The 16,629-nt window shown below is 47.6% G+C and overlaps 2 protein-coding genes and 2 long non-coding RNA genes across 4 annotated transcripts in view; 2 read left to right on the top strand and 2 right to left on the bottom strand.

Annotated features, from left to right (window-relative positions):
* Positions 1-16,629, top strand: part of LOC108788099 (zinc finger protein 62 homolog) — a 949,422-nt gene that overhangs the window by 772,451 nt on the left and 160,342 nt on the right. The window lies entirely within an intron of this gene.
* LOC108788072 (zinc finger protein 850-like) overlaps positions 1-16,629 on the top strand; it is a 138,558-nt gene that overhangs the window by 25,208 nt on the left and 96,721 nt on the right. The gene's annotated exons all lie outside the window — the stretch shown is intronic.
* On the bottom strand, positions 10,754-11,208 carry LOC108788116. Its single transcript, XR_001941310.1, has 3 exons — positions 11,173-11,208; positions 10,855-11,037; positions 10,754-10,768 (listed from the first exon to the last, which is right to left on the bottom strand). It is a non-coding gene; the product is annotated as an uncharacterized LOC108788116 (long non-coding RNA).
* The window catches only part of LOC108788120, a 14,820-nt gene continuing 14,772 nt past the window's right edge, over positions 16,582-16,629 (bottom strand). The window contains exon 3 of the long non-coding RNA XR_001941314.1: positions 16,582-16,592. This is a non-coding gene — a long non-coding RNA (uncharacterized LOC108788120). The remainder of the gene's footprint in view (positions 16,593-16,629) is intronic.

The following is a 16,629-nucleotide window of genomic DNA, read 5'->3' as shown; positions in this document are numbered from 1 at the left end:
GGCTCTGGATGGACAGTTGGATAAATGGTTCTATATTTAGGATGTATCCGGTCTATAAATGGCGGCTCTGGATGGACAGTTGGATAAATGGTTCTATATTTAGGATGTATCCGGTCTATAAATGGCGGCTCTGGATGGACAGTTGGATAAATGGTTCTATATTTAGGATGTATCCGGTCTATAAATGGCGGCTCTGGATGGACAGTTGGATAAATGGTTCTATATTTAGGATGTATCCGGTCTATAAATGGCGGCTCTGGATGGACAGTTGGATAAATGGTTCTATATTTAGGATGTATCCGGTCTATAAATGGCGGCTCTGGATGGACAGTTGGATAAATGGTTCTATATTTAGGATGTATCCGGTCTATAAATGGCGGCTCTGGATGGACAGTTGGATAAATGGTTCTATATTTAGGATGTATCCGGTCTATAAATGGCGGCTCTGGATGGACAGTTGGATAAATGGTTCTATATTTAGGATGTATCCGGTCTATAAATGGCGGCTCTGGATGGACAGTTGGATAAATGGTTCTATATTTAGGATGTATCCGGTCTATAAATGGCGGCTCTGGATGGACAGTTGGATAAATGGTTCTATATTTAGGATGTATCCGGTCTATAAATGGCGGCTCTGGATGGACAGTTGGATAAATGGTTCTATATTTAGGATGTATCCGGTCTATAAATGGCGGCTCTGGATGGACAGTTGGATAAATGGTTCTATATTTAGGATGTATCCGGTCTATAAATGGCGGCTCTGGATGGACAGTTGGATAAATGGTTCTATATTTAGGATGTATCCGGTCTATAAATGGCGGCTCTGGATGGACAGTTGGATAAATGGTTCTATATTTAGGATGTATCCGGTCTATAAATGGCGGCTCTGGATGGACAGTTGGATAAATGGTTCTATATTTAGGATGTATCCGGTCTATAAATGGCGGCTCTGGATGGACAGTTGGATAAATGGTTCTATATTTAGGATGTATCCGGTCTATAAATGGCGGCTCTGGATGGACAGTTGGATAAATGGTTCTATATTTAGGATGTATCCGGTCTATAAATGGCGGCTCTGGATGGACAGTTGGATAAATGGTTCTATATTTAGGATGTATCCGGTCTATAAATGGCGGCTCTGGATGGACAGTTGGATAAATGGTTCTATATTTAGGATGTATCCGGTCTATAAATGGCGGCTCTGGATGGACAGTTGGATAAATGGTTCTATATTTAGGATGTATCCGGTCTATAAATGGCGGCTCTGGATGGACAGTTGGATAAATGGTTCTATATTTAGGATGTATCCGGTCTATAAATGGCGGCTCTGGATGGACAGTTGGATAAATGGTTCTATATTTAGGATGTATCCGGTCTATAAATGGCGGCTCTGGATGGACAGTTGGATAAATGGTTCTATATTTAGGATGTATCCGGTCTATAAATGGCGGCTCTGGATGGACAGTTGGATAAATGGTTCTATATTTAGGATGTATCCGGTCTATAAATGGCGGCTCTGGATGGACAGTTGGATAAATGGTTCTATATTTAGGATGTATCCGGTCTATAAATGGCGGCTCTGGATGGACAGTTGGATAAATGGTTCTATATTTAGGATGTATCCGGTCTATAAATGGCGGCTCTGGATGGACAGTTGGATAAATGGTTCTATATTTAGGATGTATCCGGTCTATAAATGGCGGCTCTGGATGGACAGTTGGATAAATGGTTCTATATTTAGGATGTATCCGGTCTATAAATGGCGGCTCTGGATGGACAGTTGGATAAATGGTTCTATATTTAGGATGTATCCGGTCTATAAATGGCGGCTCTGGATGGACAGTTGGATAAATGGTTCTATATTTAGGATGTATCCGGTCTATAAATGGCGGCTCTGGATGGACAGTTGGATAAATGGTTCTATATTTAGGATGTATCCGGTCTATAAATGGCGGCTCTGGATGGACAGTTGGATAAATGGTTCTATATTTAGGATGTATCCGGTCTATAAATGGCGGCTCTGGATGGACAGTTGGATAAATGGTTCTATATTTAGGATGTATCCGGTCTATAAATGGCGGCTCTGGATGGACAGTTGGATAAATGGTTCTATATTTAGGATGTATCCGGTCTATAAATGGCGGCTCTGGATGGACAGTTGGATAAATGGTTCTATATTTAGGATGTATCCGGTCTATAAATGGCGGCTCTGGATGGACAGTTGGATAAATGGTTCTATATTTAGGATGTATCCGGTCTATAAATGGCGGCTCTGGATGGACAGTTGGATAAATGGTTCTATATTTAGGATGTATCCGGTCTATAAATGGCGGCTCTGGATGGACAGTTGGATAAATGGTTCTATATTTAGGATGTATCCGGTCTATAAATGGCGGCTCTGGATGGACAGTTGGATAAATGGTTCTATATTTAGGATGTATCCGGTCTATAAATGGCGGCTCTGGATGGACAGTTGGATAAATGGTTCTATATTTAGGATGTATCCGGTCTATAAATGGCGGCTCTGGATGGACAGTTGGATAAATGGTTCTATATTTAGGATGTATCCGGTCTATAAATGGCGGCTCTGGATGGACAGTTGGATAAATGGTTCTATATTTAGGATGTATCCGGTCTATAAATGGCGGCTCTGGATGGACGGTTGGATAAATGGCTCTATATTTGGGGTGTACATGCTGCCCCCCGTCATACCCTCCACACTACCCCTTGTTGTCTGTTCTGAATCTGGCACACTTTTGCCCATTCATTAAAGAAGTGCACTTCCGTTAGAGAGAAAAGTAACCAAAATAACTTTATTAGCGCCCCCTTTAGGAACACAACAATGGCTTCTTATCTTGAGTGAGTTTTGCGATGTCTGTTGAGGGCCACTTCCTGCACAAAACACTTTCCGCACTCCAGGCAGGCAAAGGGCTTCTCGCCTGTGTGGATCCGCTCGTGGTTGAGGAGGATTACCTTTCGCGCAAAGCCCTTCCCGCACACAGAACAGGAGAAGGGGCGCTCCCCCGTGTGGCTCCGCCTGTGCACATTGAGGGCTCCCTTCAGGCTGAAGCACTTGCCGCACTCCGGGCACTCAAAGGGCTTCTCTCCCGTGTGAGATCGGAGATGGCGGACCAGGTCGGACCTCTGAATGAATCTCTTGCCGCACTCCGGACAGGAGTACTTCTCCAGCCCCACCCTCTGCGCGAAACTTTGCCTGCAGTACGGACACAAAAGCTGCATCTTCTGCCGGCGGATCCTGCGGTGCACATCTGCCGGTAATTTCAGCATGAAACACTTTCCGCACTCTGAACAGACAAACCTGTTGTTTCCTCGGTACGCGGCAGGATCGGCAAGATTGCCGGGAGGATCAGAAACATGTCCGGCGAGTATCGTGAAATGAAGATGCCCACCAAGCGCAGGAGGATCAGGAAGGTGACCGCCAAGTTTAGAGGCATCAGAAAAGTGTCTTCTATGCATAGAGGGATCAAGAGGATGTCCAATGTGTGGAGGACGTTCAGGAGGATGTCCAATGTGTGGAGAACGTTCAGGAGGATGTCCAATGTGTGGAGAACGTTCAGGAGGATGTCCAATGTGTGGAGAACGTTCAGGTGGATGTCCAATGTGTGGAGAACGTTCAGGTGGATGTCCAATGTGTGGAGAACGTTCAGGAGGATGTCCAATGTTGGTGGAACTTTCAGGAGGATGTCCAATGTGTGTAGAGGGTTTGGAAGAATGTCCAATGTGTGTAGTGCTATCGGGAGGATGTCCAATATGTTGAGAGTGATTAGAAGGATGTCCAATGTGTGGAGAACGTTCAGGAGGATGTCCAATGTGTGGAGAACGTTCAGGAGGATGTCCAATGTGTGGAGAACGTTCAGGAGGATGTCCAATGTGTGGAGAACGTTCAGGTGGATGTCCAATGTGTGGAGAACGTTCAGGTGGATGTCCAATGTGTGGAGAACGTTCAGGAGGATGTCCAATGTTGGTGGAACTTTCAGGAGGATGTCCAATGTGTGTAGAGGGTTTGGAAGAATGTCCAATGTGTGTAGTGCTATCGGGAGGATGTCCAATATGTTGAGAGTGATTAGAAGGATGTCCAATGTGTGGAGAACGTTCAGGAGGATGTCCAATGTGTGGAGAAGGATCTGGAGGATCTTCGGTATGTGTAGAGGGATCGGAAAGATGTCTTCCATACAGATCTGACCGGAGAAGCCGTGGATGGAAATCTGGGCTGTTGGGCATCTCTCCGAGAGAGTCCTCTTCTGACCTGTACTCCAGGAGGGAAGTGTGATATCGCTCCGAGGTCACACTGTTCTCCGCTCCACCTCCTAAGAACAAAGAGAGAGATTATTCCCCAAAAGCTAAACAGCTTCAGACACATATATACGAGTCACATCGCTGCGTAATGTTCTCTACACACTACTAGTGCCATCAAAGCCACCATGTGATGGAGATGAACCAAGGCAGACGCGTGCAGTCCAGCCCGTGCGGCCACCATGGCTCCTTACATAGAGTAGAAAGCAGAGTGTTGTCACCCGGGGACAGGAAACACGGCAGGATGGACTGGACAGACTGCCAGAACCACCAGGGGACATCAAAGGAAAAAGAAAACGAATGCGGCCACAATGTCTAAGGACAGATACGCTGGAAGTGATTATATTCAGGAATATGGGGAAATGTCTCATCCAAGGTGGAGAAAACTTCTCTCATAAGAAGGAGACCAAAGAAAGTCCAAGAGAGAAGGCCAAGCCAGAGCCAATGGCAGTGATAACAGTTCATGAGCTGACTATGGAAGGGTTCCTTTCACCTTTTCTGGTTTCAGTGTTTAGTACCAACCTGTGCTGATCTCTGGAGGGAGGTCCTCCTCATATGGCTCATCCTCCTCTTCTTCTTCCTCATCGATTACTTCAATTTTAATGTGAACCATGTCTTCATCCTGAAAATATATTTTTAGTATTATCTGGTGAATAAAACAACATATATCGTAGTATCATTTTATGTATAATAGTGTTACCTGATCCTTCACCATCCAGACACATCCCTTGTCTGTTCCTGGATCATGTCCCAGAATTCCCGGCACCGCTCACCTCTCCCGTCAGCAGCTCAATCATCTTCTGGGTGACTTCTAGGATCTTCTTGAAGTTTCGCTCAGATGTCACAGAGGGAGGTGAAGGCACCGTGATGGTCACATGGTCACCAGACTTCACAGGAGGAAAACTCTGTATCAAGAAACAATCATGTCATGTGACCTCCCAGAATCCTCCTCACCTCTCCAGTCCGGTTTGTGTTTTATTAATAGAGATAAGAGTGGTGTCATGTGACCTCCCAGAATCCTCCTCACCTCTCCGGTCAGCAGGTAGATGATCTCCAGGGTCAGGTTTATTATCTCCGCCGTGTAGCTCCTGTGTTCCTCCATCTGCGGCAGGTCTGTCTGGGGACCTAGAAAAAAATATATATTGGACTCAAATGCAAAAGGGAAAATAATTTGGGGGCTTCATTCAGTATAGTGTAAAAACCACAGAAATAAAGTGTCATTACCACCTCTGGTCACCCATCAGCAGAAGCCTTGCCTCTTTGCTATTATTGTTCAAACCGGAAGCTGTTAATAAAGTTCAGACAATATCCGGGCTGTGCGTTCCAAACTCTGTATCCTGCAATGCAATGAAGGTTACACAAGCGCCACGCTGCCCTCTTGTGGCCAAATGAGAGAATGATGTCGCCGCTAATGGGAGAAACACAAAGGAGCGCCCCCGTCTGCTGCAGTGTACTAATGCGCCCTCTGGTGGTGAGAAGGAGAAGTGCAGTTCGATATTGATGGAACATACCCCAGTATTTATACCCCCACCATACCAGGAACATACCCCAGTATTTCTACCCCCACCATACCAGGAATATACCCCAGCATTTATACCCCACACCATCCCCGGGAGTGCACGATGAAGGCACAGGCATTGTTACCCTGTAGGAAGCCCTGACTACGCCTAGTGCAGGCCATCACCTAAAGCTCCTTCACTCCTCTTATCCCAAGACTCGAGTCCACCTGGAAATGGTAGCTGATCACGGGAGGAGGGTGCTTCCCGTCATGACGTTAATGTGCCATCAGTACCCACCAGTCATAGAGGAAGAGGGGCGAAGAAACATTTCCAAAATGGATCTAGGATTGTTACCCAGTTGTGGACACTGGCTGTTGCCCGGTGGAGGTTGCACCATAACGCTATAAGGCCGATCGGATAGACAAGAGTCCTTCTCACGTACCTGAGTGGAGGCCGATGGTTGAGGAGACTTTCCTTGCAGCTCGTGTCCCTCAACCCTGAGGATGGGAACAGAGGAGGAGTGACAGCGAGTGCCAAGTAGGAAGTCCAGGACCTGGAACGGAGGCAGGTCAAGCAGAGCTGAGGTCAAACCGGGCGGGCAGCAGGGTACAGAAGCGAGGTCCAATGGAAGCCGAGGGGTCAAAGCCAGCCGAGCAGCGAAGTGCCAAACAGAAAGCAGAAGGAAGTCCAATAAACAGGCCGAGGTCAGGAGGCGGGGCAGCAATCGAGAATGGTCAGAGACAATCCGGGTCAAACACAGGAAGCAAGTCAGAGACAAGGAACACAGGGGACTAGCTGGAGATCATCCAGCAACTAAGGATATGGCAGGTGCGTTTATATAGGCCAATCTACTTCCTGTATGCCTTACATGCGCATGTTTCCATGCGTAAGTCCGCTGCGCACGTTTTCCAGTTACCCGGAAAAAACGGAGCCATGCGCCTGCGCGGAGCTGCTTGCTGCCTTACAGTTCTGTCCATCCTGAGCCCTTATCTGAAACCAGTGCTGGTCCTGATTGGTTGTTAGGGCCGGTGGTTGCATGGTTACGCCTGGAACAGAATGGAAAACTATGGAAGGCCGTCTGTCCTAGCCAGCCGGTCTCCGGTCAGGGCTCAGACTGCACACAAGCTAATAGGAGGAGGCCCGGAAATGACAGAACAGCCCCCCTCCATTAGAGCACAGCTGACTCTTCTACTGGAGATCCCATTTACATAATTTACCTTCAATGGAAACTTCCTATTTTAGGCTGGTTTTGTGTGCCAGCGGGGGATTCGGGTGCCCGATTCCGACATTCGTTTTAATTCCTTATTTTACATCTGAACATAGGTGCTGGGCTTTCCAATAAGAAAGCCCAGCACTAGCTCTGCACTTATTGACTGGCCAGTGGGAGGGTTTCTCGTGCAAAATGGGTGTCGCTTGTCTGACTCATTCTGTGGCGTGTGTAATCTGATCTCCTGTTATTCAGGTCGATTCACAACGCTGGCTATTCACAGCACAGTAGCAGGTCAGCCTGGTGCTCCGTTACCTCCGGTCTTATTATATGCTACACACACATTATAGGTGAGAGCGCTACATGTCCCCTTGGGTAAGAGAAGCCTCCTAAAGTCTGACCATGCCTGGCATCACAAGCCATCTCCTGGCTGCTGTGTGAATATAGTGTTATGTCCTAAAGGTCACTGTACTGCATGCTCAGGAGCTGGGAGGCGGCATGGGTTGTGACTGCAAGGGCATGCAGAGGCTGTAAGACCGCCGGGCTGACTCTCAGCTCCGATTCTCAAGGCTAGAAACCCTTCACGTGGAAGGCCGGAGCACACCTTAAAAGGAAAGCACCCAAACGCAAGAATATCGTACAAAACGGCCTTTATTATCGTTAGCAGTGAAACGTCTGCCCCACCGGAGCGCCACTGTCTAATAATTCGTTAGAGTACAAAAAGTCCCGCTCCCTCTGCGCCGTGAGGTGGCTCCCGCCGGAGTGCGTCTGTTCGTGTTTGGTGAGGTGATACCTGAACGTGAAACACTTCCCGCACTCCGCGCAGGAGAACGGTTTGCTGTGGACCCTCCGGTGGCTGTTGAGCAAAGACTTATTGGCGAAGCATTTCCCGCACACCGAACACGAGAACGGCTTATAGTCGGAGTGGAGCTTCAGGTGCCGGTTGAGGACGGACTTAGAGGTGTAAAATTTCCCGCACTCCGGGCATGAAAAGGGCTTGTAGTCCGGGAGAACCGGCTCATGGTGCCGATACAGCATGACTTGGTCCGTAAAAGACTTCTCGCCTTCGGAACTGGAGTACGGTTTCTCCTTGGCGTGAAGCCTCTCGTGATTCAGAAGGCAGCTCTTCCCCGAAAGACGCTCCCCGCACTCGGTGCAGTCGAGCAGGCCCTCGCCAGAGTGAACCCTCTGGTGCTCGGCGCTTTGGTTAGCTTGGTACAGCTGATCTTTGCTGTGGGTGAGCCGATGCCGGAAGAGGTTGGACTCCACCGTGAAACATCTCCCGCACTCGAAGCAAACGTGCGTCAGCTTGACGATGTCCGTCCTCCTGGGTTGAGGGAGACCTTCGTGCTGCGCCAGGCATCTCCCGCAATCCGGGCACAAAAACGGCACTTTGGGGATAACTGTCTTATGCTGGCCAGGGGGTAGTTTCAGCAAGAACCATTTGGCGCACGCCGAGCAAAAAAAAGGTTCGACGACTCCGTGAGTGTCCGTGTCTGCTGTGTCTACAAGGACCAGGCCGTAGGATGAGGTATTAGGTGATCTGCTCCCTCTGGAAAATCCAGGATGGATGTCTGGAGAAAGATTATACAATCCATCCAGATAAGATTCCTCAGAGTTAGAGGGATCTGGTGATCTATCCATCCTATGAAGTCCTGGATGGACATTCTCAGTAAAGAGGTCTTCTCCCGGAGAACCATCTGCAAGGTCATCGTATTCTGGAGAGGAAGTAAGATGTTCCTCTGAGCTCTTGCTGGTTCTCGGATCGCCTCCTGGGAATAAAGAGATGGATTATTCTCTCTTTCTGGATTTAGTGTTTATTACTCACCTGTGATGACCTCCCGAGGGATTTACTCCTCCTCACACTGTTCCTCATCCATCATCTCATGAGGTTCATCTATAGCTCTGAAGTATAGGAATGTGCTCTTCTGGGACACAAAGGGGCTCCAGGGAGGAAGTATGGCTTATCTCTTACTTTTGTCTCTTCATGTATGGAGAAGAACCTAACCACAGAGGTCTCTTCAGCTCCTCAGTGATAGAAGGATCTAACCCTAGAGGCCACGTCATCTCATCAGTGATAGAAGAACCCAACCCTAAAGGTCACTTGAGCTCCTCCGTGATAGATGAACCTAACCATAGAGGTCTCTTCAGCTGCTTCGTGATAGAAGAACCCAACCCTAAAGGTCACTTGAGCTCCTCCGTGATAGATGAACATAACCATAGAGGTCTCTTCAGCTGCTTCATGATAGAAGAACCTAACCATTGAGGTCACCCTGGAGAGCTGAAGCTCCTTAGTGATAGAAGAATCTATCCTTAGAGGTCACCACTTGGTACCATATCTTACCTGTACTGATCCTTACTCAGGAAGGTATTGTTGTAGTGACTGAGTGAGGAGAATCTAAGACTCTGTTCTGGTTTTGGTGTTTATTCCTCACCTGTACTTTAGCTCCTCAACAACAGAAGAACTTAACCATAGAGGTATCTTCAGCTTCTCCATGATAGAAGAACCTAACCATAGAGGTATCTTCAGCTTCTCCATGATAGAAGAACCTAACCATAGAGGTATCTTCAGCTTCTCCATGATAGAAGAACCTAACCATAGAGGTATCTTCAGCTTCTCCATGATAGAAGAACCCAACCCTAGAGGTCACCTCAGCTCCCCAGTGATTAGAAGGTCCTAACCCTAGAGGTCTCTTCAGCTTCCCCATGATAGAAGAATCTAACCCTAGAGATCACTTCAGCTCCCCTGTGATTAGAAGAATCTAACCTTAGAGGTCTCTTCACCTCAGTGATAGAAGGACCTAACCATAGAGGTCTCTTCAGCTCCTCAGCGATAGAGGAACCTAACCCTAGAGGTCACCACCTGGTACCATATCTTACCTGTACCGATCCTTCTCGGGAAAGTATTGTTGTAGTGACTGAACGAGGAGAATCTGGGACCCTTTTTCACATTTAGTTTTTATTCCTCACCTGTGCTGATATATGAGGGGATGTCCTCCTCCTCGGTATACTGTTCATCACTCCTTAAATACAGCTCTTCTTCATCACTTTCTACTTTGACAACAATCACGTGGTCTCCCTGAAGAATAAAGAAAGAGACATATTAAGTGTTTTCTGACATCATCAGTGAAGTGCCGTCCTATTGTATTTGGCTGCTGTGTCTCCATATCGATCATATTGTGTATGTCTGGGTGAAGACGATCACAGGCCACACTAAGAATTAAGGAGGACGGGCCATCTGCTCGGTCTTGGGTGACCTGATATGTAGCCCTGACCTCACCGATCTTCTAAGGCAATAGGTGAAAGTGGATAATCTCTGACTTCTAGCTATCTAGCAGTATGAAGAGACGGTTCCATCTACCTCATAATCTTTAGGGTCCTTATGAAGTTCCTGTGTGGAATCCCGGGAATACGGAGGACGGGCCTGAGGGATCTCATGATGTTCCTGTGTGGAATCCCGGGAATACAGAGGACGAGGACATCTCTCTGGTGGGTTCCTCTTCCTGGATCCATCTGTAGGAAACACACACACTGACTGAATACATTGTTTCTATGTCTTTATATCAGAGGATGTGTGTATCTAGGGGGATCCTCAATACTCAAGAAGTGAAAGTCTCCTCTTACCCGGTGATGTGAGGGGCGGCCGGGTCTCCATCATGACGTCCTTGTAGAGATCCCGGTGTCCTTCTAGATACTCCCACTCCTCCATGGAGAAATAGACAGAGACATCCTGACACCTTATAGGAACCTGACACACACAATGATACAGTCACCATCCAGACACACCCCTTGTCTGTTCCTGGATCATGTCCCAGAATTCCCGGCACCGCTCACCTCTCCTGTCAGCAGCTCAATGATCTTCTGGGTGACTTCTAGAATCTTCTTGTCATCATTCCTCTCGGGTGTCAGGGAGGGAGGTGGAAGAGCTGTGATGGGGCTTTGGTTCCTGCTCCATTTTCTAGACACAGGGGGATAAATGTCCCTCTCGAGAGACGAAGTCTTCACCAGTGAGTAATTCTAAAGGAAAAATATCACAATCAGATGGAACTTCACTATAATTTTCCCAGAATCCTCCTCACCTCACCCATCAGGTCTGTGTTTGATTAATAGAGATAAGAGTGATGTCATGTGACCTCCCAGAATCCCCCTCACCTCTCCGGTCAGCAGGTAGACGATCTCCAGGGTGAGGTCCAGTATTGCATTAACGTGACTCCTGGTTTTCTCCATCTTCAGTGGGTCGGTCCGAAGAGCTAAAGGCAATCGCAACAATTGACCAATCAAATTGCTCAAATAAGAAGTCACTGAGTGATCAGCACAGCTAAGCCTGATATCTCCGTGTTTGCCTCCGTGTGTTCCTTCCTGTTCCTCAGGGACTCTATTGGTGAGATACCTGAGCTGGGTTCCCGGGTCTGTACACCTGCTGTCATTGACAGGAAACAGGAAGTCCTCTCCTCTCTTTATAATGGGAGGAGCTGAGACTCACAAAAGGTGGGAGGGGACACCCAAAACTCTCAGGTGGTCAGAAAAAGAGGGGGGAACTACGTCCGGGGGATCTCGCTATTGGAGTATCCCTGACCTACAGGAATCCAGGGACTGATTCAGCCCATCGCCCTCCATCTGTAGCTGGACTATGACGTCTCCATGGACTGACCTCACCCAAGAACCTTCCACAGCTCCCCCAGAACCCCGATATGAGGGTCTCATCTCACGAGGGTCCTGAAAGAGACAACGCTCCCTACTTGCATGCTGTACACGTCAAGAGGACCTGTACACACATCAACATGGAGGCCACCGTAGAAGAACGGCTTCAATAGCCGAGTCGCCCACCCAGAAGGGCAGGCGGATCGGGAATCGCGGCTTCTTCCTTCACTTGCCACATGCTTGTTCCGGGACGGCGGCTCGGAAAGCTAGGACAGCCGGGAGGGGCGACATTTCCGGGGACACAGCACAGCTATGTGTGTACTGACACAGGTATTCATAGGGCTGAGACAGCTATAGTATGACACCATGGTGACCCCACTCCTGTAATACTCTCCTTCTGACTCAGAGAAAAGAACAATAACACTGAACAGGAAATCAGAAATGCCATTACCAGCTTATGAACACACATCAGCTGCCAGCAGTCTTCTCTTGTCCGCACCGGAAGTTGCTAATAAAGCTCTGGCTGCAGCCTGAGTCAGCCGACTTCCACCGGGAAGAGCCGTGCGTTCCACGGGCTGGAGCGCAACGCTGCCACCTTGTGGCCGCTATTGGAAACGGCGGCACCTCGTTTCTAATGAGGGAACTGCAATGGTGTGGGACGCCGCCGTCTGGTGGCCGAATAGGGAACTGCATGAGCCTAGTGCAAAGAGATGAAGCCTTCACCCAACTTTGCTTCTTTGCTTATTTTTGGGGTGCAGAGAAATTATTGGAGTGCTCATTGTTTTTTTTTTTTGTCTCAAAGTGTAATAACACAAAAAATAAAAGATTCGATGCATTTTAAGGATGTTGTTCCTGTTTATGTATTTTTCTATTACTTGTTTCCTTGCTCTTTATTTCCACACCAAGCTGGCCATACAGGTCACCATCAGATTGTACAATTTAGGAGGACTGCCTGCGCTCTATATCATATCAGACAGTGCCTTGTACCTACCCTTGCCGTACCCCTGATGAAGTCCTAATGACAAAATGCTCAAGGCGGAGTTTGGTGATGCAATCCAGGGGCGGGGCTGAGACGGGCTCCCTGTGTGGGATTAGCGGTGCCATCTGGGCTAGGGGAATGGCGACCACCTTTGTTGCATATATAGTTATTATCTAGTACAGGATGAGTAATGTAATACCCCATTATGGCCACTGGATGGAGCTGGGTAGCATAATGTAATACCACATTATGGCCACTAGATGGAGCGGAGAAGCATAATATAATACCACATTATGGCCATTAGATGGAGCTGGGTAGCATAATGTAATACCACATTATGGCCATTAGATGGAGCTGGGTAGCATAATGTAATACCATATTATGGCCACTAGATGGAGCTGAGAAGCATAAAGTAATACCATATTATGGCCACTAGATGGAGCTGAGAAGCATAAAGTAATACCACATTATGGCCAGTAGATGGAGCTGGGTAGCATAATGTAATACCACATTATGGCCACTAGATGGAGCTGAGAAGCATAAAGTAATACCACATTATGGCCACTAGATGGAGCGGAGAAGCATAAAGTAATACCACATTATGGCCACTAGATGGAGCTGAGAAGCATAAAGTAATACCATATTATGGCCACTAGATGGAGCTGAGAAGCATAAAGTAATACCACATTATGGCCACTAGATGGAGCGGAGAAGCATAAAGTAATACCACATTATGGCCACTAGATGCAGCGGGGTAGCATAATGTAATACCACATTATGTCCACTAGATGGAGCGGGTAGCATAGGAAAGAAGTACTTCCTGTGCTCCTCAGCTCCGTCTAGTGGTCATGAGACAGTATTACCTTCGACCCGAAAAAGAATATACTGAGAACGTTAAATGTGGCCTCTATCAGCACAGAAAGAACAAATCGTAGAGATTTGGATGGTCAAACGGTTTATGAACAGATCCCTTACCATTGCTTCTGAGGGTCACAGAGTTTAAGGCAGAGAAAGATCGAGGCGCTACAAAACAGCTTGAATATTAAATTATAGGCAGGATGTCATCATGGAGGATTCCTCACAGATAGCCACAGATCAAGCCACAGATCAAGGTGCTACAAAGCAGCTGGAACATTGATAGGCAGGGTGTTGTCATGGGGGATTCCTCACAGATCAAGGTGCTACAAAGCAGCTGGAACATTGATAGGCAGGGTGTTGTCATGGGGGATTCCTCACAGATCAAGGTGCTACAAAGCAGCTGGAACATTGATAGGCAGGGTGTTGTCATGGGGGATTCCTCACAGATCAAGGTGCTACAAAGCAGCTGGAACATTGATAGGCAGGGTGTTGTCATGGGGGATTCCTCTTTGAGATCTAAAAGATCAAGCTACAACAAAACAGCTTGGTGCTTAATTACGCGGAGACATTTTTTTCCCAAGGTGTTGTCATGGAGGATTTCTCATAGAGAACTAAAGATCAAGTTACAACAGCCTGAAGATTATATAGAGGCAGTTACCCAGGGTGTTGTCATGGGGGATCCCTCACAGAGAGACAAACATCAAGTTATTACAAACCAGCTTGAATATTATAGTGAGGCATAGCCCAGGGTGTCGTCATGGAGGATTCCTCACAGAGAGCCAAAGATCGAGGTACAACATAACAACTTGAATATTAATTATAGTGAGATGGTGACCCAAAGTGTTGTCATGGGGGATTCCTCACAGGTAGTCCACCATGACATCTGAGAAGGACCTAGAAGAACTCTAGGGGAACATAGCCTCCACTAGGCAGAAGAACGGGGGAGGTGTGTGGGGGGGGAGGCTTTTTAAACACTCTACTTCCTGTATGATTAGTGAGGAGAACTGGACAGACGGAAGCAATATGAAGATGGAGGTCACTTTAAAATATGTAACAGCAAAATGTAAACACTGGGATGGTTCATTGAAGGGCAGCCAAACTCCGGCCCGCCGACTGTGGTGAAACTACAAACTCCTCCCTCTGGGAGTCATGCCTGTGGCTGTCAGAGTCTTGCAGTGCCTCATGGGACTTGTAGTTCCACAACAGCTGGAGGGTGGAGTTTCCCTACCCCTGGTTTAGAGAAACATTGTTCTGATTGTTTTATATAAATAAATGCTCCACCCGAGAGGAACTGTCCTGTCCTTGCGACCATTCAATCCAGGGTGATAAGCTCCGCCCTCTCTGAACCTGAGGACAGATTCCCGGCAGAGTGCGTCAGTTCATGCTTTGCGAGATGCGACTTGAACGGGAAGCCCTTCCCGCACTCCCCACATGAGAGAACGGTTTGCTGTGGACCTGCCAGTGGCTCTTCAGCAGGAACTCGCCAGAATTTCTCGCATTTTCCTGGGTAGGATGAGGACATTTTCCTGGGTAGGATGAGGACATTTTCCTGGGTAGGATGAGGACATTTTCCTGGGTAGGATGAGGACATTTTCCTGGGTAGGATGAGGACATTTTCCTGGGTAGGATGAGGACATTTTCCTGGGTAGGATGAGGACATTTTCCTGGGTAGGATGAGGACATTTTCCTGGGTAGGATGAGGACATTTTCCTGGGTAGGATGAGGACATTTTCCTGGGTAGGATGAGGACATTTTCCTGGGTAGGATGAGGACATTTTCCTGGGTAGGATGGAGTTCATCCTTCTGTGCAGGATGGAGACAAGAGGACATGCTACTGGGTGGGATGGAGACAAGAGGACATGCTACTGGGTGGGATGGAGACAAGAGGACATGCTACTGGGTGGGATGGAGACAAGAGGACATGCTACTGGGTGGGATAAAAGACTAAGACAATTATCCTGGGTAGGATGGAGTTCATCCTTCTGTGCAGGATGAAGATTGAGGACATCCTCGTGGATTTCCTCTCTTTGGAATGGCAAAAGAGATGAGAGAAGACATCCTCGTGGATTTCAGAAGGAAAACGAATGTCTCTGTAACTGTTTAAAAATAGGGATGTCCCGATAGCACTTTTTTAAAGGGTCATGTGACATTTTTTCTAAAACAATACAGACTAATGATTTTAGGGCAGTTTCTCACCAGGCTGCGTCCGGATCCCACCAGGGCTGCGTCCGGATCCCACCAGGGCTGCGTCCACATTCACTGTGTGGGGCTGCTTAGAGCAGTTCCTGCACCAGGAGTCAGCAGACGTGGGACCTGGCAGGCAGCATCAAAGACAGCTACTACCAGGTCCCCTGAAGCGCGGGACCTGAGGTGGCCGATCCGACGTAAAAATTTAAAGGGCCAGTATCAGGGCATTTTCACAAGTACGCGGGAAAATGCACTGCATCGGTATCGGGACATCCCTACTTATAAAATGTTATCTGGAGTCCGGCTTTCATTTTTTTAGTCTAGTCCATCTAACACTACCCTCTCCAGAGGGCCACAATGCTGCTGTCCAAGGGCAGCTACGTTCCCCCTCCATAGATACAGTGGGAGAAGTGAGCGTAGCCACCTTAAGACAACGCGTGAAAAGGAAAAAAGAGAAACATTTAAAAAGGATGGGAACTACAAGTCTCACGAGGCCCTGTAAGACTGACAGCCACGACTGCCATAGGCAGATGCATGACAGTATGTGTAGCTTCCCCCCAGCTGGGAGGGGCCGGAGTCGCCCCGCCCCCGCCTTACACGGAAGAAAATCTTCACTCTGAGCTCAGTTACGGCTTAAAGGTTACACAGGACAAGCATTTCGCCGAAACAGTTTTTTTACGTAAAATTAGTTTTATTGCAAAATCAAGACCTCTGCTTTTAAATTCATTACTGTTGACTTCACCGTACGTGGCAGTAGATAACAGTTTCCTCAAAATTAAAAACTAAGAGAAATAAAATATTTAAAAAAATCAAAAAACTAATAAAAGTTTTACTGAAAACACTGTCTAGATTACAACTTCAATGCCTACTCGGAAAAGGCCTAGTAACAGTATGAAATGAAGATGGACTTTCCAGTGCCCATGCCTGCCCTCGTGGGTGGTTCC

Source organism: Nanorana parkeri, unplaced genomic scaffold (genome assembly GCF_000935625.1).
Source record: "Nanorana parkeri isolate BGI_ZX_2015 unplaced genomic scaffold, ASM93562v1 scaffold305, whole genome shotgun sequence".
Lineage (NCBI taxonomy): Eukaryota > Metazoa > Chordata > Amphibia > Anura > Dicroglossidae > Nanorana > Nanorana parkeri.
Note: the sequence above shows the minus strand (reverse complement) of the source record. Positions and strands in the feature narration are given on the sequence as shown.